We start from the raw sequence: 21,178 nt of genomic DNA on the forward strand, positions 1-21,178 counted from the left end.
GTAGTAACATGAGGGCACCTATTACACACTGTAGAGTACCAAAAATGTAGTTTCCAATCCAAAGTGAGATTGCTGACTTCCTCCCTGTCTCTCGAGTGTCTCTGGCTGCTTAGCTTCTCTGTAACTCTTGACTCTTTCGCTCCTCTTACACCGTGCTCTGTTTGTTTGCGTGTTTCCTCTCTCTGTGTTTCTCCTGACTGTCTTTGGTCTCTCTCTGTGTTTTTCTTGTCCCAGGCACCCTCAGGAAGACCCCAAGCCTCTAGCAGTACCTGGTATCATCTCCAGCATGTTTATAGATGTGGAGGATTCACTGGGATATTGAGAAATACCAGAGGCGAGTTGTTCTACCGTAGTAAGTCAATCAGCATTTACTAAGTGACTACTGTTTACAGAGCACAGTCGGTGATGTGTTGGGCAAAGAAGAATGAGTTAGGGCATAGCTGAGAAAAAATAGATCTGTAATCTCTTCTAAGTGGTCCTTGCAGGCTAGACACACATGCAAATGAAAACAACAAAATAAAAAGCTGACAAATAATTGCATAGCTGAGTGGTGTGGTATGTGTGCTGCACAGGCCCAGAGTTGATGGAGTAGAGAAAACCAGGTGGTACTATTCAGGTTTCCTGCATGAGTTTAAAGTAGGATTGGAAGAAAGATACAGGAAGAGAGGGTGGAAGTGAGTAATTTCTGTGAGGCTTGGCCAGCCTGTTGGCTTGCCTGTGAGTGAATCCCTGATGGGAGGGTAGTAAAATAAAGAGTGCTAAGCTATAGCCTACCAACAGCTGACTTGCCTTCAACTTCTTAGAGAAATTCAAGTTATGAAAAGAAGTACAGCCTAGTTGAGACTTTCCATAAACATAAGTGGTATCTGTTGCCAGTTTTAAAATTTATAGAGTTTAAGGGTAAATTGTGACTATGAAATAATAAAGAGGTACCCTATGACATAAAATGAGTACATGCCATTAGAATGTAATCTAGGGATGCATTTAATTTTTTATTTTTATTTTTATTTATTTTTTATTTTGAGAGAGAGAGTATGAGTAAGGGAGAGGGGCAGAGGGGGAGACAGAGAAAATCTTAAGCAGGCTCCACGCTCAGTGTGGAACCTGTTGCGGGGCTTAGTCCCACAACCCTGGGATCATGACCTGAGCCGAAATCAAGAATCGGAGCCTTAATCGACTGAGCCACCCTAGGCACTTCTAGGAATGCATTTTAAACATGAAGATGAAATAAAACAGTAAACCCTTATAACAGGTTGCTTTTGTATTAAAATTTAATTTTTGCCCATATATTTTAGACAGTCTTACCTACAGACACACCATGATTTTCAGAATTGGATATGGTTTGAATACCACCCCTGCTAGCTGTGTAATGTTGGGCAGTTTTCGTAACTCTGAATACCAGTTTCCTCATATATAAGCTAAGGATGAAAATATTTATCTCAGAGCTATTGTGTAAATTAAATAATTTTATAAATTCTTGAATGCATGTTAGGTTCTTGTTACTTACAGACACTTAAAAAGCATCTTTAAAATAGTTTCTTTTTAAAAAAATTTTTTTTTTAATGTTTATGTTTATTTTTGAGACAGAGAAAGAGCATGAACGGGGGAGGGGCAGAGAGAGAGGGAGACACAGAATCGGAAGTGGGCTCCAGGCTCTGAGCCATCAGCCCAGAGCCTGACGCGGGGCTCGAACTCACGGACCGCGAGTTTGTGACCTGAGCCGAAGTCGGTCGCTCAACCGACTGAGCCACCCAGGCGCCCCTAAAATAGTTTCTTAAATACAGTGTTATTTCTGAGAACTTTTAAAAAATAGAAGCAACCCCATAGTATTCAGAAATGCTATATATACAGGGAACATTTATAACATTGGGAGAAGATACAGACAATAACATTAACATGAATAGCTGAGTACTACCTACTACCAACTTAGGAGACAGAGCTGCTCCTGGCCTGGATGGATTCCATTACTTCTCTTTAAGATCACGCCCCTCCCCCTGCCCTCCCAGTCCTGAATGTTGACTTTATTACTTTCTTGTTTTTCCTTACAGTTATTTCACATATTTACGTATCCCCTACATTGTTTTCCTTGTTTTTGAATTTTATATCAGTAATACAATATCCTGTTTTCTGATGGAACATCTATTTTTGCCGCCCAGCATCATGTTTGAGTCCTCCTTGCTTATACTTGTAATTCATTTATGATCACAGTTGTAGTTCATTCTCAGAAAATAATACAATTTATTTATCCACTTTCTTTTGATGGTCATTTTTTTTTAATTTTTTTTTTTGTTTATTTATTTATTTTGAGAGGGTAAGAGAGAGAGTGCATGTGAGTAGGGGAGGGACAGAGAGAGAGGGAGAGAGAGAATCCCAAGCAGGCTCTGTGCTGTCTGCATGGAGCCAACATGGGACTCAAATCTCACAAACTGTGAGATGATGACCTGAGCCACAATCAAGAGTCGTATGCTCAACTGACTGAGCCACCCAGGCACCAGCCTCCCTTCTTAATTACTTTTATCCTTCGCGGCAGCTGCTTTTATTTGTCACAGTTTTCCACTTGTACCTTCTCTCAAACCCACTTGAATCAGACACCCTGAAATAGCTGGGTGTGTTTGCTAGCTAAGTAATTCTCCCAAGAAAACCACATCATAATAGTGTTGTGTTCTCTTATGTTAAATGAAAATTGTTAGCTCTTCTTGACTTCTGAAGACAGTTGGGGCAGAGAAATAAACGTACACATCTTTTACTGATTTCTTTTTTCTTTAATTTGAGTTGAGATAGAGAAAGAGTGACCCACAGAGACTGTATGCAAGCTGCAGTGACTTAACCTGTTTGGTTCTGCATTGCAAAAGTCCCCAAAGCTCAGGGACTTGGCTCTACTTGTATTGGCCACTCTTTCCCCTTTTCTGTCCCTCATCCACTTCTGTTTTTCTCAGCCAGTGGTTCTTTTGGTATCTGATTATACTTCTCCACTCCATTCCTGTTTTCATATTATAGTTCTTCCAACCTTATACTTTGCACTTAGTGGTCTGTAATTTTAGTTGGTTGAGTTCCATATTTTGCCTGTTGTCAGACTGGTTGCTCTATCAGCCACATTCATTTTCTGAGGTTTTCCAGGAGTGTACCAGGATCTAGCCAAGTGCCTAGTGTTTATTATTCATTAAATATTTATTGAATGAAGAAAGGAATGGTGTAAATGCCTGAAAAGCACTGAAATGCCTTTTCCTTGCTTAGCAATAATAATTTCCCCAAAAGCAGTGGGCAAAAATCATGCATACTGAAAACAGTTCTGCCCTTGGGTAGCTTTCTAGACCATAAGTAGTTGTTTTTCCTTGAGTTTCACTCTGTTTTTTTGGAAAAATGAGAATGGTAGACCAGTGATCTGTAAGATTCCTTTTGACTCCAGCATTTTGTATTCTCTCTTCAATTGAAATGGAAATTAGTTTCTCTCTGGATGTCTAGGCACTACTACCAAAGCCTGAATCCATCTACCTTACTGGGCTTTAGGCCCATGGCTGTGTCACAGCAACCTGGCAGTTATTGTCTCCCATAACCACAGCAGGTGGGGCATATGTCGAACTTTCCTTTCCTCTCTTTGTTATTTAGGGTTGATTTGTTCTAAAGAAAGACTACATTTATCATTCTTTGTAAAAGTATATTGAATGCCTTTGACTTCCCAGGTTCATTCACCAGGCTGCCCAGGCATTGTTCAGTGTACAACCTAGACTTCTGCACACTCTTGCTCTTCCTCCCCTTCCTTCAACCCCCAAACTGTGTCCAGGGCAGTTTGTCCTACCCTTTGTTATTTGCTGTACAACTTAACCCCATGTCTTTTCTCATATAGTTCAGTTACCATTTTTGAGTCAGTGTTGATTTTTACTGTTGGGCCTTTCCTTGGAGGCAGTGAGTGTGTATTCATCTGGTGCTAGCAGAAGTGTTGTCCATTCCTTTCCCCTGTGGCTTCTCTGCTAGGGATGTCCCAACTTCCCATAGATGGCAAGTGAGGGCCTGAACTCATCCCCTCACTACTTTCACTCGGACTTCCCATAGCTCTTGCAGGGACTCTAAATGTATTGTCCAGATTTCATTTTGTGACTGCCTCTGAACTCCATGGATCAAAGGCCAGGGGCACCAGAGAGCAGACTACATGGAGAAGGGCACAAATTCTGTCTTTGCTTTCTATAAATTGTAAGTAAACATTGCCCAGTCCCTCCTGAGGGTTCTGGTCTTGGACCTGTGTGTTTGACTATGAACTAAAATTAAGCAGGTTCCTTCTGACTTTTATTCAGGAACACAAAATAATGTAATACTTCCACAATGTCATGAATCTGCTTTGTGAAAAATCCCGCATAATTCTGGCAAATTTTAAGAAGAGAATAGGCCAGAGAAGAATTGTCTATCTAACCAAAAAAAAAAGAAAAGAAAGGAGGAAAACTTCTTTAATGAAGGATTTACTTTTAACAGCATTAACATAATTAGAAATCAGATTTGGAATTTAGAAAATCTTTGTAGGGTGTTTTTTTTTTTTTTATGTTACTTATTACTGAGAGCCCAGTGGTTAACCACCTGCCTCCAGCCTCCATACACATAAAAGATTCGAGATTTACTGGGCTCTCCAGCCATGAAAAACAAGAAGCCAGACTATCTGTGATAATTCACCCCTCCTAACTGCTTACTTGACAAAACTCTACAAAAACATATTATGCCAGATGTCCTATTCTCAAAAGAAGCAGTTAATACCATCCTATCTCTAGAGGAACAGATTATGTTTTGTTCCTCAGGAATGCAAGGAAACATCCTTTTATGCTTATAAGGGAAAAATGGGAGAAATTACCTGACGTGAAGACTTTACTGATAGGAGAATACTCATTCTAAACTAGTCTTAAATTGTGTCTTTGATTAATGTAAAAGGTTTGACCTATTAAGTATTCACATTAATATTTTAAATGATCAGTTATAAAAGTCTCTTTTGTAATACTAATTCACTTAGTATTTTATTAATTTAGACAGGCTTGAAAGTGCTTCAGGAAACCTACAGTACTCATTCAGTATTCTTGTTTTACTTTAATATCACTTGAAAGAGAACTGTATATTCTCTAATAATTAAGTTCCAGCAAATACTAATAATACACTATTGTGTTAATAATGGATTGTCCTTTAGTACAGTAAAAAGTGTATAAATACATATAAACATCTGATATAAAATTTCCCTTCAGAAGCTAGGAAGTACATTTATTACAGATTTTGCATTGAATGGGCTTAACTTGAAAAGAGGCATTTTTAGATGCTGCATTAAGAATAAACTTTAAACTAAATATTTAAGTTTTACTGTTGTGTTTTATGTGTTATACAGCAAAGTTAGTAATTCATGTAAAAGTAAGCTCAAAGTTGGGCTTTGTGTAATTAAACATGTAATTATACAAAATATCAACTTTAAAAATAGTTTTGAATAACTTCACTCAAATGTAGGTGTTGCTGGAATAACAATATTCATTTTGCCTGGTAGTTTATATCTGGCTAACAAAACAGTGAAATGTTCAGATGGGTCTGTAATTTTGAGGAAGCACAGGTGGTCTGTTTTCCCGAAGTTAATTTCCCAGTATATTACCATTCATTATCTTATTTGCAAAATTCACATTTCTAAAGGGCTTTTACTAGGTTTTATTAAACCCGAAAAATAAATCACCAAGTTTTTTTTGTAAAAATAGTGGAGAAGGAAGTGGAGCACCTGCACTTTTTTTGTTTCTTCTTGCCTTGAGGAATCAGGCCTCCTCCGGGAAGCTCACCTGACATCATAGTGTTGTTAAAGATCCCTAAATGTGGTTTTCTTTTGTGTGTATTTGTCCCACCAAATCTTACTCAAAATCTGTATGTTTCTTTTGTGCTTAGCCAGTGGACACTTCACTCCCTTTCCCTGTGCTAGCCAAGCACCTTGTCTCATTTGAATGATGGCATCATTGCCCTTAGGTTAAGGTTTGTTTTGAGCTTAGAGGAATCTTGGCTGCTCTTTTCATCCATTTATAGTTATTCGCTGTTACTTAACCCTTAACACTGGTCAGATGGCAGTGTTACTTTCTGTGAGTCTCAAGCTGCCCTGTATTGTGTGTTCATCAATTAATAACCTGCCAATTACTAAGAACCACTAGGGACCTAGGGAAGGTGGTGCTTGGGACCTCTTGAGTCAGAGAGGTAGATCTCCACACCCAGGAGGAGTGGGTCTGATTTTCGCTAAATGGAGTCTCCCTCCCAGTCAGCTGTTCTCTCCGGATTAAAGCTCATGAAGACAGCCTTTCTTCTGCTCTTACTGGAGCTTACTCAAGGATCAATTTGAGTATGTTTCTTTTTGCTTCAAACTTCTAAAACTGTGCCAGAGATTTTGTTGATTTGTTGGTAATTATTTGCATTTAAATGATCTCAAAGACCCTTTTCATTAAAGGGTTCTGGCTCTTTTCTCTTAGTTGTTAGTAAGGATGGTGAAATCGTGATGGATTGTTTTCTCCTATTTATTCCTGTACATTTTTCTGGAACTTCAAAGACCAATAAGGGATACCCACCCTTTCTCACCCCCTCATTTTCAGTGAGAGTTTATAGTTACAGCGAGGATGAACTGTGGACCAGTTATAGGATTTAAATCTGATTTTCAGTAGACTTTATATTGAAGACTAATTGTCTATAATTAACAGGTTACTGATGATTGATGATGATGTGGAAGTGTCTGGAGTGGAGGTTAAAACAGTAAGAGTTCAAGAGTCATGGATTTACTACAATCATTTGAGACACTAATAGAAGAGGGTCACTAGAAAGTTATGGTTCATGCTGTAGGAAATTAAGAAATTTGGAGGAAGTAGGTATTATTCTGCCCAGGATCATGGAGAGGGAGAGAGAAGGAGCATTTTAAATAAGGTGCTCTGGGCAAGCAATGAGATGCAAAGAAGTACCCAAATGCCAGTAGCTGGGCCCTGAATGCATCTTACAGGACATAGAGAAGGCAAAGGAAGTTTGGAGCCAGATTTTGCATGTGTCTCTGTGTGTATGTGTGTCTTTGTGTGTGTCTGTGCTGAAGAGAGAGAGTGAGGAGAGGCAGGGAGGGGGCAAAAAAGATGTCAGTGCCAACCTAAACAATTACATTCTGAGAGTAGACTATGAAGTGCCATTGAAGAGTCTGGATCCAGAGAGTGAGAGGCTCAAACCATGATTATGAATAAATCTACTGATAGAGATTAGTTTGGAAATGGGGATTATCATTTTGAAGCTACTGTAATCATCTCTTGGGGGTGAGGTGGTACCAAAGGACTTAAAGAAGGAAGAAAATACATTCATTTATGTTTTTTTAAAAAAATATTTACTAAGTATATATAAAATATATTTTATTTACAGCATATGTGAGGCACTCTGAAGGGGTTTCCCCTATTATCTGTGTCTATTCTTCCATCCTAGGAAGTAGGTACTAGCTTCCTTTTATAAATGAATGAACAGACACCCTTGAATTAGACAGCAAGTAGTGGTAAAAATCCATGGCCAGGCCCATCCGGCCACTAATACTCTTTGCTCTGGCTCACGAAGCATGGAAATAGAGAACAGATGAATGTTTTATCCCTGATTTGATTTTTATCCTTTATTTGGAATTATTAGATGGATCCAAATTAGGACTCTATTCATGCATATTCTTATATACATAATTGTATGTCAATACACCGGAGTTTGAGTTTGATACAGATATTATTATATATTTGGCTCAGCTATGTCTCTCTCACAGCCTGTAGGAAAATTCTCTTTTCTGATAATTTATTTCACTTTATTTTATTTTGTTTTATTTATTTTTTTTTAATGTTTATTTTTGAGAGAGAGAGAGAGACAGTGTGAGCAGGGGAGGGGCAGAGAAAGAGGGAGATACAGAATCCAAAGCAGGCTCCAGGCTCCAAGCCATCAGCCCAGAGCCCCACATGGGGCTCAAACTCACAGACTGTGAGATCATGACCTGAGCCGAAGTCTGACGCTTAACCGACTGAGCCACCCAGGTGCCCTGATTTTTTTTTTTCATTTTTATTAAAATAATTTTTTTAATGTTTATTTTGAGAGAGAGAGTGAAAGAGACAGAGTGTAAGTGGGAGAGGGGCAGAGAGAGACACACACACAGAATCTGAAGCAGGCTCCAGCCTCTGAGCTGTCAGCACAGAGCCCAGCGTTCGGCTTGAACTCACGAGCTGTGAGATGACCTGAGCTGAAGTCAGACGCTTAACCGACTGAGCCACCCAGGCACCCCTCTTCTCTGATAATTTAGAGAAAAATGTCAGTTGACAAAACTTGGGTCCATATTATGTTTTATACCAATGAAGAACAAATAGTAAGAGATTATATTTCCTACCAAATAGTAATTTTAGTCTACAAGAAATGAAATCAATGTCCCACTTTCCTAGAATAAAAATTATAGGATAAACTGGAATAAGAAGGAAGAAAATACATTCATTTATGTTTTTTTAAAAAAATATTTACTAAGTATATATAAAATATATTTTATTTACAGCATATGTGAGGCACTCTGAAGGGGTTTCCCCTATTATCTGTGTCTATTCTTCCATCCTAGGAAGTAGGTACTAGCTTCCTTTTATAGATGAATGAACAGACACCCTTGAATTAGACAGCAAAAGAATTGTGGTTAATTTAATTTGTTTTCAATGAAAGTTAACTAGAAAATTTTTAATATCTGTAGATCATTGCAGAAATGTTAGTACACAACTGAATTTCTTGTTAATAGTAGACTGAAGTTTATTTTTTCTTTAAAGTTTATTTATTGGGCTGCCTGGGTGGCGCAGTCGGTTAAGCGTCGGACTTCAGCCAGGTCACGATCTCGCGGTCCGTGAGTTCGAGCCCCACCTCGGGCTCTGGGCTGATGGCTCAGAGCCTGGAGCCTGTTTCCGATTCTGTGTCTCCCTCTCTCTCTGCCCCTCCCCCGTTCATTCTCTGTCTCTCTCTGTCCCAAAAAAAATAAACGTTGAAAAAAAAAAATAAAGTTTATTTATTTATTTTGAGAGAGAGAGAGACCACAGGAGGTCTCTCCTGGAGGGGCAGAGAGAGGGGGAGAGAGAGAATCCAAAGCAGGCTCCGTGCTGTCAGTGCAGAGTCCAGTGCGGGGCTTGAACTCAGTAACTGAGATCATGATCTGAGCCAAAACGAAGGCTCAGACGCTTTTAACTGGCTGAGCCACCAAGCTGCCCTGAGTGGAAGTTTAGTTTTTAATGAGAGGATGATCTTGGAGTCATCACTCTAGTGATTAATAACTATTTTATGGTTTAAGATATACTATGTGGATGAGGTTGGAGATTTGAAGAATTGTAGGTACTGACAGCCAATGAATTGCCCCCTGTCAACACCAACAATCTCTCTGCCTCCTGCCTAGCATTTTCCGAAAGGTTATTTTATTTTATTAATTTTTTTTTAATCTTTATTTTTGAGAAAGAGAGAGACAGAGTGTGAGCAGGGGAGGGGCAGAGGGAGATGGAGACACAGAATCTGAAGCAGGCTCCAGGCTCCGAGCTGTCAGCACCATAGCCCGACTCAGGGCTCGTACTCATGAAACGTGAGTTCATGACCTGAGCCGAAGTTGGACGCTCAACCGACTGAGCCACCCAGGTGCCCCATCTGAGAGTTTTTGTTAAATTGATGTTAGCTTGTTTTTATAATTTGTTACTTTATGCTAATTGCCCAAAATGTGGTTGAGGAACATCTATTAGTTTTGTTTTGGCTAAATGAGATTATATACATATTTTAAGTTACTGTTTTATCCTCGAACTGTGCTAAAAATAAAAAGTGAGGGCCCTTGTGGGAGGTTTTTTTTGTTTTGTTTTTTGGGGTTTTTTGTTTTTTTGTTTGAATCCTGATTCTTATTTCTCTTCGTATAACCTGCATTTTCTTAAAGCAAAAATAGTTTTAGGTTCACAAATAGGAAGCAGCTGTCTGAAATATGTTCATTGACTCAGCTGAATATCTGCTGTTGCCCAACAAAAGTTATTTGATTTGGGTAGTGTAAAGAAATAAAAATGAGCATTCAGATTCGATTTTGGCTGCTGTAATAAAAACTTCTGTCTGTAACTTGAAGTCTTAAAATCTACATGTAGTGTAATCTTACATTGCAACTTGGAGAGATTTGAGTCTAAACACTACTGAGACTGCTAATAAGAGTAAATGATAATATACCTACCATTTCTTTTAACTTATTTCCTTGATCCTCAGAGGAAGACGAATCGTCATCTGAAGATTGGCCTGACAAGGGATACATCTCAATATTGTTCACAATATGAAAAAAAAAAAAAAGTAATTTTACGTGTGTGTGGTGTTTGGCGAAAAGCAATGAATGAACTCTTTCAGTTCCCAAAGAAAATCAGTCCAAAGAATGAAATGGACAAAGCCAGAAGCATATGGAGAATGATGTCCCAAAACACTTTTAGGAACTGTAAAATTGAGTGCAGTGGTATAAAACTATTCACACATTTTATTAGGTCCATATAGGACTGCAAACTGATTGTCTTCTTGAGATACTGTTGCTGTAAATATTTTTTGAGAAAAAGAGTGTTGATAAGTCTCTGGCATTAACTAAATATTCACAGTGGAACAGTGTCTTACAAGAATACATTTTATTGCACTTACAAATCCAGGTTAATTTTATGATTCTGTCTTCTGAGATCCTTTTCTTGAAAATCATGTGTCTGCAAAGTTGCTACTTGTGACTTGTTCATCCTTGATAGGTACAGAAGATTAATATGATTGGGGAACGTCCTAAACACCAAATTATGACCATTAATAAAACCCATTATTAACTTGGCGAGTTGGAAATGCTACCTCCTGTTTGATGACTTTCAGACGAAATGTTGTCTCTTGTTTGGAATGTTGAATTGAGAATGAGAGCAGATGTCTTGGAGTTATTTGTTTGAGACTGTAAAGATCTCTTCACCTTAGATCTCCAAGTATAAAATAGTGTATTAATTATTTTATATATTCTTATATAACTCTTAACATTGGCTACGTAAGAAAGATTGTTCTTATTCCAAAGTCACAATCTGAAAAGTAAGTACTGGGAGAATTTGACCTGTTGATAGCAAGGTTCTAGCTACTTTATGTAGACATATGATAAAAAATGGTATTTTGAGTTAAAGGAGAGCTAAGATAATAGGACTGCAGTTCTCAAGCATAATTGAATATTTTGTAGACCAGGTAGAAACTTCTTGGATAGTTTACAGTGTTTTTGTATCTGTGTTGTGCTGTGTTGTCACCCATTTCTCAAGCTAGCATCCTTTAAGTGTAAGGTGTGAATTGTTTAGAGGTTGAAATTGGGGATGATATGAAAGGACAGCTGGGAAAGAGGAAGAATGTAGACTATGGTATTTTTAGTAAGCACTGTAGTCTGTTGGAATTGGGGTGACCAGTTAATTAAACCTTTCCAGGAAAATACTATGATCTTGTGACAAATTCTCTCATATGTCTGAATGCCTTCTTAGTTCTCATATATTGTTTGGCCTTTTTTTTCAAGGTACCTGTCAAGGCAGTGGGTGCTCAGTATATTTATGTTGAATGGTGAATGACTGTTGGTCATTTTAATGAAATGAATTTAATGACATGAATTTTAATGAAATGAAATTTTTATATTTTGTCAAGGGTGTCAATGATTTGCTCTGTGTTTTAAAAATGTTAAATGAATAAACTTCAGTTGCCTTCAGAAATGTTACCTTTTAGACTTTCTCAGTGATGAATGAAAATGAAAAATTAACACAGGGACACCTTTGTACTGGTGTCAGCTCTTTAATCTTTTTTTTTTTTATGTTTGAGAGTGTTTTATTTATGTATTTATTTTATATATGTTTTATTTATTTATGTTTTATTTATTTTGAGAGAGAGAGAGTGCAGGGGAGGTGCAGAGAGAGAGAGACAGAGACAGAGACAGAGAGAATACCAAGCATGCTCCTTGCTTTTGGTGCAGAGCCTGAGGCCTGGCTTGATCTCACAAACCAAGAAGAGATCATCATGACCTGAGCCAAAACCAAGAGTTGGAAGCTTAATGGCTCAGCCACCCAGGCACCCCTCAGCTCTTTTATCTTGAACAAGTTCTGCGACCTTGAGCCAGTTTCCTAATTTGGACTTCCAATTTCCTCTTCTTTGAATGAGAGAGTTAAATTAGATAATCTTTATAGTTTGTTCTAACTCTATAAATCTGTGATTTTGAATGAAGAACAAAGCAGAGGAGTGCAAAATGAGTACGAGTATTCCTAAATCAAGTTAGAAGTGTTTAATAAGAGAAGCAGGCACATTCAAAAAGTTTTTAGCAGAATTTTGGTGAGGCAGAAAAGTGAACAAGTTGGTAGAGAAAACCTTCCTTATAGGAGAAATTGTGCAAGGATTTGCATAGTAGCAAAAGCTTGTGGGCGATGTCAAGACAATGAGATTTGTTTGCTTAGAGCGAAGAGTTTTTCTTGGGGTAAGATGTGAGTTTTCATATTCTCTGTCTAAAAGGTCCATTTCTGATAAAACGGCCATTTAAAATCCTTTTTTAATAAAGTTTTATTCAACATTTTTTTTTAAAAGTCAGGATTTTTGCTACAGTACCCACCTACCATCCCACCCGCTGCCTCTCCAAACCACAGGAATCCTATTATTCATTTCCTCTTTAACTGAGTTGTATAGTTTCCTCACAAAATTCAAAGTATAGCCAAAAGTTAAAAATTCATTAGGCTGTTGGAGAATGAAAATAGTACTGATAAAGGTCAAAATGTGTCTCCTTTATATTTTCCTTTTTACAAATTGCTCTTGATAAGAATAGATTATATTAACCGTTTGACCCATGTCAAATTTTGTTTTCCTTACAAATATCTCTTATTCAGGATAATGTGTGTCTAATCTAAACTTTCAGACATTAGCATAGCATATTGCATGCAGAATTCCTTAAATTCAAGGAGCCTATTTGTTAGAATCACATTTCTTCTAAACATGTAACTTTTCTTTTTATTGGTGGTTTCTTCTCATCTGAAATACTCATAGAACATTTTGTTTAAAAAAGCAACTATCTTCAGTGAGTCCTCAAGTATTTAATTTATGTTGGAGTAACAAAATGAATTCAGAGTGGTCAGACCCCAAAATGTAAAGTTCATCATTCTTTTCTTTTGGGGAAAAAATGCATTCAAATTTATAGATGATGTAATTTGACCAAAACCATTAATAATACTTATAATGATATATTTTTGAAGGGAAAGCAGTCTGCAAGTAAATCTATCTATAATGCCTTAAAAAAATGGAAATAATGGGGCGCCTGGGTGGCTCAGTCGGTTAAGTGGCCGACTTCGGCTTAGGTCATGATTTCTTGGCCCGTGAGTTCGAGCCCCGTGTCGGGCTCTGTGCTGACAGCTCTGAGCCTGGAGCCTGTTTCAGATTCTGTGTCTCCCTCTCTCTGACCCTCCCCTGTTCATGCTCTGTCTCTCCCTGTCTCAAAAATAAATAAAACGTTAAAAAATTTTTTTTTTTTAAAAATTGGAAATAAATGTTAGAGGAGCCTGAAAATAAGCATTTTTATGTAAATATCTTTGAAAATTCTCAGACTGTAAGTTTGAGAGTAGTATTAAAAACTATGCCTGTTGATTTTACTTGATTCTTTTCTTTTAATAATTCCCAGTAGTGCCTTTGATCTGAGAAGGTGTCATCTGAATGTTCTTTCAAATACACATATTGTGTAATTCCTAAGTCATTATCTCACTACCCTTTTTCATTTTTCTCAAATTATTCCAAGCTTATAATAATAAGATAAAAAGATCTCCTTTGTAACAATTTTAAAGTTAAATCATTGTGGAAGTTTCATACTGGAAACCTTTGCACTAGTAATGACTTCGGGACTCTTGACATTTAGCTGGATGACTGATCCTAGTGTATAGCTGCCAAGTAGAGGGAAGACATTGAGGCATGCGATGCGCAGAATTGCTTTGACTCACTCCCGTCCCCTGGCAGCGGTTGCAGCCTGGAGGCAGCAATACCAAATCTGTACACTTGCATGTCTGAAAGCTGCTTTTCTTAGGCTCCCACAGCAGTTTGTATAGACGAGGAGCCAAAGTAAGATGTCTACAGAGACTTTCTCAAAAGCAATTCACTTAAAACCTACAAAGAACTCCTTTGAGATTTGGTCCTATCACTACGCCCCTCAGACTTGTATTAAAGCCTTTGCTGGAGAAGTAGTGTTAGGAACAGGCCTGCTAAGTTCTGTTGTGTTGAAATCTGTTGTAGAATGTTTCAAGAAATATAGCTTAGAATAATTTAGAGCTGGAAGGCCCTCTCCAGGCACAGATGGAGGGAACCAGAGATGCAGAGGTTAGATGATTTAGTCAAGGCATGCTTCTGCTTTGACTCGATATTTGAGTCCAAGTTTTCAGACTTTCTCTTATGGGTGTTTTTACCATTTCGGAAATACGTTCTGATGAGTAGGAAGAAGTAAATACCAAAACAACAACAAAAAGGACACTTTTAACCATAGCTTAAAAATTAAGGAGAAGTGCTTTGCCTCAAATTTGACAGGAGGACACAGATAAAAGTTTCAGACCCTGGAAATGGGAACTGATTCAGAGCTAAATATGTGGTGCATCTGTACTTACTCTGTGAGATGAGAAGTAAAAGATGGCAGTTCTGAGGGAAATCAGAACTTTTCCTCTCTATTAAATACTAAAGGTTGACCTGTGAACTTCTACGTATGGGTCGTCACTTTTTCGGCACTTGTTGAGGAAATGGTGTCTCCTCAGCTAATGCAAGCTGAAGGACAATACTGGTGAGAAGCAGAAATGGCTCCTTTTACCCTGTCCATGAACAGTAACGGTTTCCACTTTAGTAACTGCTAGGTCTGTTCACTTCTCAAAATCACTGATGTAAACTGCTCCACAGAAGCTGCGTTGTCCCCATTCCACTAGATTTTCTTTGATGATCTAGAAGAAACTCAAAGCTTTAATAACACCTCTGTTTGTCTTTCATGCATATGTGGGCAGTAGTTACCCACATAGACCTTTAAAATTTCAAAATAAAAATGCAGCTGTAGTATCTAAGAATAATTTAATGGAAGCATCCCATTTCTACTTAGAGACGAATAAAAAAGTAGTATCAGATAGTGGAAAGGGTTCTAATTTTGTGGTCAAGAAACCTGGATCTTACCTCTGCCACTAACTTGTTTGGTGAACTTGAGCTAACCTTTGATCCCTATGGGTCTTGGTTTCCTCACCTGTAAATTGGAGGACACAGTGACCTGCAAAGACTAGATTTCCAATTCCTATCAATTCTACAAAATGGAGCATTTCATTTTAGGAGAGTAGCTCCTTAAACAGATATTATCCTATAAATTAAATACGACACCCAGGAACAGCAGTAAAACATGCATAGTTTCCTAAGAAAGTCCATTATGTTGGGTTTTAGGCAACTCTTTTCAAAGTCAGAACTTTTCATTTCGTCAGTGGGTAGGATGCTCTCCAAATAAATTGATCATTTCTTCTTACAACGTGGGAATCTGGAAATATCTAGATAATTAGAAGCTTTTAAAAATATTTATAGACTCTGCTTCTGAAGGCAAAATATTGAGTCTATATCTAGGAAGATTTAGGTAGATGTAGATTTCATCTGAGTATGTCTGGGCCTACACTTTTATCTGAATTATCACAGACTGAAACTATAAATATCTGGTTGGATAACTCAGCCTTCTGCTTTGCCTTATGTATTTATTCCACATTAAAGAATTCTTCTCATTAATTTCATTTTAACTAGTCATAACTTGTGTTATTGCCACCCCTAATGGTAAAAAAAAAAAAGTCCTTCGCAGCTTGGACCTACAGGAACATGGTGCTACTTTGAAGGTTTTGCTAGAAACTCTACTGATTTTCAGATATCAGATGTAGCTTATTTAGGCCAGTGAATTTGTTTTCATATAGGATTGAGCAGTGGTAATAATAATTACTGTCCTAATATAATGATGTTTACCTTTGATTATCAAATGAAGTGAAGGATAAAAGCACATTTGTGAAATGGGACTTTCTCTCTAACTCGTGTAGGCTGTCCTTGTAGGTCCTGGACCACTTAAGAGGTAATTGGGCTCTTCCTTATTCTCTGTGGTGGTGGCAGAGGTTCAACTTGAGAATCAAAATCAGTGTTATCAGTCAGAGGTGTATTTTTTTTTTGAAAGCTTAAAATGAAGTGTAACTGACATAAAATAATAGTTTCAGTTGTGCAAACATTTATATACATTATGAAATGCTCACCATGATAGTTTCCATCTGTCACTGTAGAAAGTTATTACAGTATCATTGGCTGTATTTCCTGTGTTGCACTATTTTATCCCCATGACTTATAACTAGAAGTTTGTACCTCTTTTTAAAAAATGTTTGTTTATTTTGAGAGAGAGAGAGAGAGAGAGCAAGCAAGCAGGAACAGAGGAGGGGAAGAGGGAGAGAATCCCAAACAGGCTCCCTGCTGTCAGCACAGAGCCTGACATGCTCTACCCCACAAATTGTGAGATCGTGACCTGAGCCGAAATCAAGAGTTGGGACACTTAACCAACTGAGACACCCAGATGCCCCTGGAAGTTTGTACCTCTTAATCCCCATCACCTATTTTACTCCCCTCCCCTCAGATACCCACCAGTTTGTTCTCGTATTAATGAGTCTGTTTCTGTTTTGTTTGTTCACTTTGTTTTTTAGATTCCACATATAGGTAAAGTCATATGTATTTGTGTTTCTTTGTCTGACTTTATTACTTAGCATAAAACCCTCTAGGTCTATCCAGGCTGTCAGAGATGGCAAAATTTCCTTTTTAATGGCTGAGTGATCTTCGCGCGTGCGTGTGTGTGTACCATAACTTTTTTATCTATTCATCTGTCAGTGGACATTTGTGTTGTTTCCATATCTTTCTTACTATAAATCATGCTGCAAAAAACATGGGGTGCATATGCGTATCTTTTCAAATGAGTGTTTTTGTTTTCTTCAGGCAAATACCCAGAAGTGGAGTTACTGGATTATATGGTAGTTCTATTTTTAACTTTTTGAGGAAACTCCAAACTGTTTGCTACAGTGGCTGTTCCAATTTACATTCCCACCAATAGTGCACAGGGGTTCCCTTTTTTCTACATCTTCACCAGCAATTATTATTTCTTGTCTTTTTTTTAAGTTTATTTATTTTGAGAGAGAGAGAAAAAGCACAAGCAGAGGAGGGGGAAGAGAGAGAGAGAGAGAGAGAGAGAGAGAGAGAGAGAGAGAGAGAGAATCCCAAGCAGGCTCTGTGCTGTTAGCACAGAGCTCGACATGGGGCTCCATCGCACAAACCATATGATCAAGATCTGAGCCGAGATCAAGACTTAGATGCCTAACCCACTGAGCTAGCAGGTGCCCCTCTTGTCCTTTTGATACTAGCCATTCTGACTGGTATGAGGTGATATCTCACTGTGGTTTTGACTTGCATTTCCCTGAGGATTAGTGACATCGAGCATCTTTTCATGTATCTGTTGGCCATCTGTGTGTCTTTTTTGGAAAAATGTTCAGGTCCTCTGCCTATTTTTAAAAAAAATTTTTTTTTCAACGTTTATTTATTTTTGGGACAGAGAGAGACAGAGCATGAACGGGGGAGGGGCAGAGAGAGAGGGAGACACAGAATCGGAAACAGGCTCCAGGCTCTGAGCCATCAGCCCAGAGCCTGACGCGGGGCTCGAACTCACGGACCGCGAGATCGTGACCTGGCTGAAGTCGGATGCTTAACCGACTGCGCCACCCAGGCGCCCCTCCTCTGCCTATTTTTTAATTGCATTGATGTGCTTTTTTTTTTTCTATGTTTAGTTGGATGAGTTCTTTATGTATTTTGAATACTAAGCACTTATCAGATATATATTGGCAGATTTTATTTTTATTTTGATGTAGTCCCAATTGTTTGTTTTTGCTTCTGTTTTCCTTGCATGAGAGTACAGCCATAAAACTCTTTCTGGAGTTTTACGGTTTTGAGTCTTAGATTTAGGTCTTTAATCCATTTTGAGTTTATTTTCATGTAGAGTGTAAGCAAGTAGCCTGGTTTCATTCTTTAACATGTAGCTGTCCAGTTTTCCCAACACCAAACAGGTGTGGTCTTTTAAAAATGAACTGATGTCCAACAGCTCAGATCAGAAATGGTAAGGAAATGCTGTAAAGGATAGCTATTTCCTCATACAGATTTGCTGTCTATTTATCTACTTAATTTTATTCACATATGATTGACTAATTACATTGGTTTCAGGATGTGATATTTGTAAATACTGGGAAATGGTCCCCACACTTAGTATAGTTACCTTCCATCACCACACAGAAGTTTTTTGTGTGTGTGATGAGACTCTTAAGATCTACTCTTAGTAACTTTTTACAGATATACAATACATTAGTATTAACCATAGCCACCAGTCTGTGTATTACATTCCAGGACTTTATTTTTTTTTTTTATTATTTTTTTTTTTTTTTTAAATTTTTTTTTTTTTCAACGTTTATTTATTTTTGGGACAGAGAGAGACAGAGCACGAACGGGGGAGGGGCAGAGAGAGAGGGAGACACAGAATCGGAAACAGGCTCCAGGCTCTGAGCCATCAACCCAGAGCCCGACGCGGGGCTCGAACTCCCGGACCGCGAGATCGTGACCTGGCTGAAGTCGGACGCCCAACCGACTGCGCCACCCAGGCGCCCCCAGGACTTTATTTTTTAACTGGAAGTTTGTGCCTTTTATCCACCTAGAGTAGTTTTTCTAACGACTATTCCATAACATTGAAGTGTAAGCAGAGAAACCTTATGAAAACATCCACTAGATGGCACTTTATAATTATGTTTAGAATCAGCCCTCCAGCATTCTTGGCTAGAGAGTATAATTGAAAAGGAGTAGATCTTTCTCTGAAAGAAAGATGGTTGTTGGTGACTATCTTGGACACATATAAATCTTAAAATCTTCAAGTGAAAAGTTTTTAATCTGGCATTTTGTTGTATCTCTCATTTATTGTACAGAACATATATACAGCATCCCTGACATGTTCCCAAACACAACATACCTTGTAACCTATATCAACATCACTGAGAAGCCTGCTTTCCTAATCATTTAAAATTAATATGGTAAGTATAGAAAGAAAATGGTCTTCGTTAGCCATTAGTTAGAAAATAGCACATGTTTTCTGCTAGGTGTCACACATTGATAGAGATGATATATTTTGTATGGTTCCAAAGTTCCTTTTAAGGTTCTAAGCATCACTGACTTCATCCTGTGGAGCATTTTTAGCATTTGAGTTTATTTTCCAAATAGTTTATTATTAACATGTTAATAATGTTATTCTTCATGGGGCGCCTGGGTGGCTCAGTTGGTTAAGCGACCGACTTCAGCTCAGGTCATGATCTCACAGTCCTTGAGTTCGAGCCCCACGTCAGGCTTTGTGCTGACAGCTCAGAGCCTGGAGCCTGCTTCCGATTCTGTGTCTCCCTCCCTCTCTCTCTGCCCTTCCCCCACTACTGCTCTGTCTCTCAAAAATAAATAAATGTTAAAAAAAAATTTTTAAGTGGCATAAATGAACTTTATATTCTGTGATTAATCATTGCGATAATAACAGCAAACCTTCAAGGTGCATATACACTTTTTATATGCAAGGCAGTACTCTAAGCAGTTTCTGTATATATAATCCTCACCATGTGGTAGACACTGCTACTATTCCTTTCTAATAGATGAGATGCCAAGGCACAGAAAAGTTAGGTTACTTTTTTGCCCCAGGGCACACAGTTAATAATCTGTTGATCCAGGTTTATTAATCCAGGAAAAAAAAGAGAGTCCACACTGTTAACCTTTATACCAAACCACACAAAGCACTAGATACAGACAAAGTAGAGTTTAGCAGGGTAGTATGGGATTTCTTTCAAAGCTGAATTTATTTTTAAGGTTAAAAAAAAATAATGACTATAGATTTATATGGTTCCTGTAAAATCAGTATTACCAGAATTTCTTACTGAATGCACTCCTGCAAGTTTTTTAAAGTTTATATAGATTATAGTCTTGCTACACAGCAGATGTCTTATTTTGTAAGGATGACTCAAGAGATACATAGTTTTTTAATTTGTATGGAACTTACAGACCATGGTAATAATTTGATCTTACTTGGAATTTAGGCTCCAGGAGTTTTCTGGGGTTTGATTCAGAGCAGGCTTCTCTGAAAGTGGAAGGTCCATGGCTCCCTTGCTCCGGATGGATTTATTTCATGAACATTTATTAAGTACCTAATATGTTGCAGGCACAGTAATGCCACTGGGCATATGCAGATGAATACAGTGTAGCCTCTTTAAGAAGTACCTAATATGTGGGGCCTGGGTGGCTCAGTTGGTTAAGAGTCAGACTCCTGATCTCAGCTCAGGTCATGATCTCATGGTTCTTGAAATTGAGTCCCCCATTGGGCTCTGTGCTGACAGCACAGAGGCTGCTTAAGATTCTCTCTCTCCTTTCTCTCTGCAACTTCCCCACTCATGCACTCACTTTCTCTCAAAATAAATTATTAAAAAAAAAAAAAGAAGTACCTGATGTATGGCCAGCAGCATTGAAAAGATCCCAGGAGCAACAGACTTCTTGATCACTTGCTTTTGGATTGTGTCTTTATGAAATGGAAAAACTAAACCAAACAGGTTAATAAATGAACAAACAAAAACAAGATGTCAGTACAGTCCATGCTTTCTCTTTCCTCTGAACTTGTCATGAGGGAAATCTATAAAAGCCCTTAACTTGATGTCACATGCTTAAAATTCCTCCATGAAGAATCAGCCATTAAAAACTACTCTTTTCTGGGGCACCTGGATGGCTCAGTCAGTTGGCTGCCTGACTTCGGCTCAGGTCGTGATGTCATAGTTGGTGAGTTTCAGCCCCACTTCGGGCTCTGTGCTGACAGCTCTCTGCCCCTCCCCAGCTCACGGATTCTGTGTCTCCCTCTCTCTCTGCCCCTCCCCAGCTCACGCTCTGTCTCTCAAAAATAAATAAAAATGTTAAAAAAAAATTACTCTTTCCCAAAACCATTTTTTAAAGAATGAGTGTTAATTTATTGTGACTTGATCCCATTGTCTCATGGAACAGCTCAGTCTATGACAGCCTGGAGGAGCTGGAATGAGCATTTTATTTTTTATTTTTTATTATTTTGTTATGTTTAGTTTTG

General features: G+C 38.2%; 1 protein-coding gene across 15 annotated transcripts in view; it reads left to right on the forward strand.

Annotated features, from left to right (window-relative positions):
* The window catches only part of BBX (BBX high mobility group box domain containing), a 289,196-nt gene that overhangs the window by 131,139 nt on the left and 136,879 nt on the right, over positions 1-21,178 (forward strand). For 3 of the 15 annotated variants that reach the window (XM_045501903.1, XM_045501904.1, XM_045501905.1), the window contains exon 4: positions 235-352. The exons of the other annotated variants lie outside the window; for them this stretch is intronic. The gene's annotated coding sequence lies outside the window, so the exon portion shown is untranslated. The remainder of the gene's footprint in view (positions 1-234; positions 353-21,178) is intronic. 15 annotated transcript variants of the gene reach the window in all.

The sequence above is a fragment of the Leopardus geoffroyi genome, chromosome C2 (genome assembly GCF_018350155.1).
Source record: "Leopardus geoffroyi isolate Oge1 chromosome C2, O.geoffroyi_Oge1_pat1.0, whole genome shotgun sequence".
NCBI lineage: Eukaryota > Metazoa > Chordata > Mammalia > Carnivora > Felidae > Leopardus > Leopardus geoffroyi.